This window comes from Danio rerio, chromosome 7, assembly GCF_049306965.1.
Source record: "Danio rerio strain Tuebingen ecotype United States chromosome 7, GRCz12tu, whole genome shotgun sequence".
In the NCBI taxonomy this organism is placed as follows: Eukaryota; Metazoa; Chordata; class Actinopteri; order Cypriniformes; family Danionidae; genus Danio; species Danio rerio.
The window spans coordinates 36,760,001-36,767,500 of NC_133182.1; positions in this window are offsets into that span (position 1 = coordinate 36,760,001).

Consider the following 7,500-nt stretch of genomic DNA (forward strand, 5'->3'; position numbering starts at 1 on the left):
GTCTTGCTAGGCGGTTGCTAGGGTGTTCTGTATGTTTGCTAAGATGTTGCTAGGTGGTTGCTAGGGTGTTCTGAATGGATGCTAGGTGGTTGCTAAGGTGTTGCTAGGCAGTTGCTAGGGTGTTCTGAGAGGTTGTTAGGCGGTTGCTAAGGTGTTGCTAGGTGGTTACTATGGTGTCCTGAGTGGTTGCTAGGTGGTTGCTAAGGTGTTGCTAGGCAGTTGCTAGGGTGTTCTAAGTGGTTGCTAGGTTGTTGCTAAGGTGTTGCTAGGTGGTTGCTAGGGTGTTCTGAGCGGTTGGTAGGTGGTTGCTAAGGTGTTGCTAGGTGGTTGCTAAGGAGTCCTAAGTGGTTGCTAGGCAGTTGCTAAGTGTTGCTAGGTGGTTGATAGGGTATTCTGAGTGGTTGCTAAGGCGTTGCTAGGCGGTTGCTAGGGTGTCCTGAGTGGTTGCTAAGGTGTTAATAGGTGGTTGCTAGTGTGTCCTGAGTGGTTGCTAGGTGGTTGCTAAGGCGTTGCTAGGCAGTTGCTAGGGTGTTCTGAGTGGTTGCTAAGGTGTTGCTAGGCGGTTGCTAAGGTGTCCCTAGTGGTTGCTAGGTGGTTGCTAAGGTGTTGCTAGGTGGTTACTAGGGTATTCTGAGTGGTTGCTAAGGCGTTGCTAGGCAGTTGCTAGGGTGTCCTGATTGGTCGCTAGGCCCTTACTAAGGCATTACTATGCCGTTGCTAGGTGGTTGCTAGGCGGTTGCTAGGGTAATTTGGGTGGTTGCTAGGCAGTTGCTAAGGTACCCTGGGTGGTTACTAGGCAAGCCTCACATACATGCTTGATAAAACATTTATACTTAGTAAGCATTTCTAGCAAGTTACAGTACTTGGCTAGTCAATATTAGCATGTAGCTAATCACTGCTAGCATGTGTAGCATATAGGAAGTTCCGTTTGCTAGCATGAGTCAAACGAGCCAATCTCCAAGTCTCTACGATGTTCTGATGCTGGGATATAGCTGTTGATGAATGGTTGCTAGGGTACTCTGTTTTGTTGCTATGGGCAAGGTTACAGAGTGAACTTGAATGTGGTTGGCTGTCTAAGTCAAATGAACCAACCCCCATGTCTCTATGACACTGCTATGCAAAGATATGCATCTTGGTCTATTTTAATGGAAGTCTATGGAATCAATTTGGGGGCGTGGCTTGTGAGCTTCATTATCATATTGAGATGCTCATTGGTTGTCTGAGTCAGATGAGCCATCCCCCAAGTCAATAGGACACTGCTAAGCAAAGATATGCATGTAGGCCAGTTATTAACGTGAGTCAAGTATGAATTAGCATGTTACTAGCATGATTCTAGTACAAATTAGCATGTCATTAGCATGTTTCCAGTATGAGTTAGCATGTCATTAGCATGATTAGCATATGAGCAGCATGTTGCTAGCATGATTGGCATGTCATTAGCATGTTAGAATTATAAGCATTTGATAGCACAGCTAATTACAGTCTATAGGACAGTTGCTAGGGTGCAGTATGTGGTAATTAGGGGTGTGGCTAGAAAGTTAAAAGGCCATCAGTGATTGGCTGCTGGCTAGACTGAGTTAAATGAGCTCAGCCATTAGTCTCTATGACAGTCTGATGCAGAGTTATGAGCTCACAAAGTTTGATCCCATGTTAAGTCAATGAGAGTCTTTTGTAATGGAGGTCTACGGGACAGTTGCTAGGGTGCAGTATGTGGTAGTTAGGGGTGTGGCTAGAAAGTTAAAAGCTCATCAGTTATTGGCAGTTTGGTAGTCTGAGTTAAATGAGCTCAGCCATTAGTCTGTATGACAGTCTGAAGCAGAGTTATGAGCTCACAAAGTTTGATCCCATGTTAAGTCAATGAGAGTCTTTTTTGAATGGAAGTCTATGGGACAGTTGCTAGGGTGCAGTATGTGGTAGTTAGGGGAGTGGCTAGAAAGTTAAAAGCTCATCAGTTATTGGTAGTTTGGTAGTCTGAGTTAAATGAGCTCAGCCATTAGTCTGTAAGACAGTCTGATGCAGAGTTATGAGCTCACAAAGTTTGATCCCATGTTAAGTCAATGAGAGTCTTTTGAATGGAAGTCTATGGGACAGTTTCTAGGGTCCAAAAGTGGTTGCTAGGGCGTGGCTAGAAAGTTTAAAAGTGATCAGTTATTGGCAGTTTGATATTATGAGTTAAATGAGCCCAGTTAGAGTTCTGTGCGACAGTCTGACGCAAAGTTACGAGGTCACAAAGTTTGGTCCAATGTTAAGTCTATGGGATTTTTCCGACAGTCCCGGGACGTTTTTCGGAAAACCGAAAGTCGGATCAGTCTGAGTAGATATAGCAACCCGAGTCAGAATAGTTCGGAGGTCTGGTGTGAGTTTGGTGGTAATAGCTTGAAAGCTCTAGGAGGAGATGCGTTTTGTTTTTTAGTCTCAGAAGAAGAAGAATAACTAGATTCTTAAAGTTTGAGAACAAACTTTGAGGCTGGCTTGTGAAAGCCTGACGGTAATAGTTTATTTAGTTTAAACAGTTTTAAAAAGTATGAAAAGATAGATAGATAGATAGATAGATAGATAGATAGATAGATAGATAGATAGATAGATAGATAGATAGATACATAAGCATGTTATTAGCATGATTTTAACGTGAAATAGCATGTTGTTAGCATGATTCTAGCATGAATTAGCATGTTACTAACATGATTTTAGCATGAATTAGCATGTTGTTAGCATGATTTTAGTATGAATTAGCATGTTACTAGCATGATTCTAGCATGAATTAGCATGTTGTTAGCATGATTCTAGCATGAATTAGCATGTTGTTAGCACGATTCTAGCATGAATTAGCATGTTACTAGCATGATTCTAGCATGAATTAGCATGTACCTAGCATGATTTTAACATGAATTAGCATGTTACTAGCGTGATTTTAGCATGAATTAACACGATTCTAGCATGAATTAGCATGTTGTTAGCATGATTCTAGCATGAATTAGCATGTTCTTAGCATGATTCTAGCATGAATTAGCATGTTACTAGCTTGATTCTAGCATGAATTAGCATGTTGTTAGCATGCTTCTAGCATGAATTAGCATGTTACTAGCATGATTCTAGAATGAATTAGCATGTTGTTAGCATGATTCTAACAAGAATTAGCATGTTACTAGCATGATTCTAGCATGAATTAGCATGTTGTTAGCATAATTTTAGCATGAATTAGCATTTGACTAGCATGATTCTAGCATGAATTAGCATGTGACTAGCATGATTCTAGCATGAATTAGCATGTTGTTAGCATGATTCTAGCATGAATTAGCATGTTGTTAGCATGATTCTAGCATGAGTTAGCATGTTACTAGCATGATTCTAGCATGAATTAGCATGTTGTTAACATGATTCTAGCATGAATTAGCATGTTACTAGCATGATTCTAGCATGAATTAGCATGTTGTTAGCATGATTCTAGCATGTGACTAGCATGATTCTAGCATGAATTAGCATGTTGTTAGCATGATTCTAGTATGAATTAGCATGTGACTAGCATGATTCTAGCATGAATTAGCATGTTGTTAGCATGATTCTAGTATGAATTAGCATGTGTCTAGCATGATTTTAGCATAAATTAGCATGTGACTAGCATGATTCTAGCATGAATTAGCATGTAACTAGCATGATTCTAGCATGAATTAGCATGTCCTTAGCATGATAGATAGATAGATAGATAGATAGATAGATAGATAGATAGATAGATATAGAGGTAGATAGATAGATAGATAGATAGATAGATAGATAGATAGATAGATAGATAGATAGATAGATAGATAGATAGAGGTAGATAGATAAATAGAGATAGATAGATAGATAGATAGATAGATAGATAGATATATAGATAGATAGATAGATAGATCGATAGATCGATAGATAGATAGATAGATAGATAGACAGATAGATGGTGTAAGAGCATGAGTCAAACAAGCCAACCCCCGCCTCTCTACGATGTTCTGATGCTGAGATATAGCTGGTGCCATATCGTTGCTAGGTTAGTCTGTTTTGTTGCTATGGAGTTGATTGACAGCTTAGACTGATGATGTATCAAAGCTTCTTGCCAGTATGAACAGTTAAACACAACCCCCATGTCTCTATCACACTGCAGCATGACAATATCAGTCTGAACCTCTTTAATGGCAGTCTATGGGACAGTTGCTAGGGAGCAGTATCTGGTTGTTAGGGTGTGGCTAAAAAGTTAAAAGGCCATCAGTGATTGGCTGCTGGCTAGACTGAGTTAAATGAGCTCAATCATTAGTCTGTAGGACAGTCTGATGCAGAGTTATGAGCTCACAAAGTTTGATCCCATGTAAAGTCAATGAGAGTCTTTTGCAGTGGAAGTCTATGGGACGGTTTCTAGGGTCCAAAAGTGGTTGCTAGGGCGTGGCCAGAAAGTTTAAAGGTGATCAGTCATTGGCAGTTTGATAGTCTGAGTTAAATGAGCCCAGTTAGAAGTCTGTGTGACATTCTGATGCGGAGTTATGAGGTCACAAAGTTTGATCCAATGTTACGTCTATGGGATTTTTCCGACGGTCCCGGGACGTTTTTCGGAAAACCGAAAGTCGGATCAGTTGGAAAGGATATAGCAACTCGAGTCAGAATAGTTCGGAGGTCTGACCCGAGTTTGATGGTCATAGCTTCAAAGGCCTAGGACGAGATAGAGTTTAATTTTTAGTCTCAGAAGAAGAAAATATAATAATAATATTAAGTTTAATAGGATAACAGTAGTCTGGCTTGCTACACAAGCCAGCCTAACTAGATTCTTAAAGTTTGAGAACAAACTTTGAGGCTGGCTTGTGAAAGCCTGACGGTAATAGTTAATTTAGTTTAAACAGTTTTTAAAAGTATGAAAAGATTGATAGATAGATAGATAGATAGATAGATAGATAGATAGATAGATAGATAGATAGATAGATAGATAGATAGATAGATAGATAGATAGATTAGCATGGTATTAGCATGATTCTAACGTGAATTAGCATGTTGTTAGCATGATTCTAGCGTGAATTACCAAGTTGTTAGCATGATTTTAGCATGAATTAGCATGTTGTTAGCATGATTCTAGCATAAATTAGCATGTTGCTAGCACAATTATAGCATGAATTAGCATGTTACTAGCATGATTTTAGAATAAATTAGAATATTGTTAGCATGATTTTAGCATGAATTAGCATGTTGTTAGCATGATTCTAGCATGAATTGGCATGTTACTAGCATGATTCTAGCATGAATTAGCATGTTACTAGCACGTTTCTAGCATGAATTAGCATGTTGTTAGCACGATTCTAGCATGAATTAGCATGTTGTTAGCACGATTCTAGCATGAACTACCATGTTACTAGCACGATTCTAGCATGAATTAGCATGTTACTAGCATGATTCTAGCATGAATTAGCATGTTGTTAGCACGATTATAGCATGAATTAGTATGTTACTAGCATGATTCTAGCATGAATTAACATGTTACTAGCACGATTCTAGCATGAATTAGCATGTTGTTAGCACAATTCTAGCATGAATTAGCATGTTACTAGCATGATTCTAGCATGAATTAGCATTTTACTAGCATAATTTTAGCATTAATTAGCATGATTCTAGCATGAATTAGCATGTTGTTAGCATGATTCTAGCATGATTTAGCATGTTACTAGCATGATTCTAGCATGAATTAGCATGTTACTAGCATGATTCTAGCATGAATTAGCATGTTACTAGCACGATTCTATCATGAATTAGCATGTTGTTAGCATGATTCTAGCATGAATTAGCATGTTACTAGCATGATTTTAGCATGAATTAGCATGTTGTTAGCATGATTCTAGCATGAATTAGCATGTAACTACCATGATTCTAGCATGAATTAGCATGTTCTTAGCATGATAGATAGATAGATAGATAGATAGATAGATAGATAGATAGATAGATAGATAGATAGATATAGGTAGATAGATAGACAGATAGATAGATAGATAGATAGATAGATAGATAGATAGATAGAGGTAGATAGATAGATAGATAGATAGATAGATAGATAGATAGATAGATAGATAGATAGATAGATAGATAGATAGATAGATAGATAGATAGATAGATAGATAGATAGATAGATATAGGTAGATAGATCGATAGATAGATAGATAGAGGTAGATAGATAGATGGATAGATAGATAGATAGATAGATAGATAGATAGATAGATAGATAGATAGATAGATAGATAGATAGAGGTAGATAGATAGATAGATAGATAGATAGATAGATAGATAGATAGATAGATAGATAGATAGATAGATAGATAGATAGATAGATAGATAGATATAGGTAGATAGATCGATAGATAGATAGATAGAGGTAGATAGATAGATAGATAGATAGATAGATAGATAGATAGATAGATAGATAGATAGATAGATAGATAGATAGATAGATAGATAGATAGATAGATAGATAGATAGATAGATAGATAGATGGTGTAAGAGCATGAGTCAAACAAGCCAACCCCCGCCTCTCTACGATGTTCTGATGCTGAGATATAGCTGGTGCCATATCGTTGCTAGGTTAGTCTGTTTTGTTGCTATGGAGTTGATTGACAGCTTAGACTGATGATGTATCAAAGCTTCTTGCCAGTATGAACAGTTAAAAACAACCCCCATGTCTCTATCACACTGCAGCATGACAATATCAGTCTGAACCTCTTTAATTGCAGTCTATGGGACAGTTGCTAGGGTGCAGTATCTAGTTGTTAGGGTGTGGCTAGAAAGTTAAAAGGCCATCGGTGATTGGCTGCTGGCTAGACTGAGTTAAATGAGCTCAGCCATTAGTCTGTAGGACAGTCTGATGCAGAGTTATGAGCTCACAAAGTTTGATCCCATGTAAAGTCAATGAGAGTATTTTGCAATGGAAGTCTATGGGACGGTTTCTAGGGTCCAAAAGTGGTTGCTAGGGCGTGGCCAGAAAGTTTAAAGGTGGTCAGTCATTGGCAGTTTGATAGTCTGAGTTAAATGAGCCCAGTTAGAAGTCTGTGTGATATTCTGATGCGGAGTTATGAGGTCACAAAGTTTGATCCAATGTTAAGTCTATGGGATTTTTCCGACGGTCCCGGGACGTTTTTCGGAAAACCGAAAGTCGGATCAGTCGGAAAAGATATAGCAACTCGAGTCAGAATAGTTCGGAGGTCTGACCCGAGTTTGATGGTCATAGCTTGAAAGGCCTAGGACGAGATAGAGTTTAATTTTTAGTCTCAGAAGAAGAATAATAATATTAACTAGATTATTAAAGTTCGTCGAGACAAACTTTAGGCTGGCTTGAGAAAGCTTTAATCTTTAAGTTTTAAAAAGCAATTTTAAGTTTAAAGTAGCTTAAAGTTTTAAAGCAGTTTAAAGTTTTAAAGCAGTTTAAAGTAGTTTAAAGTCTTAAAGCAGTTTTAAGTTTAAAGTAGTTTAAAGTTTAGCATGATTCTAGCATGAATTAGCATG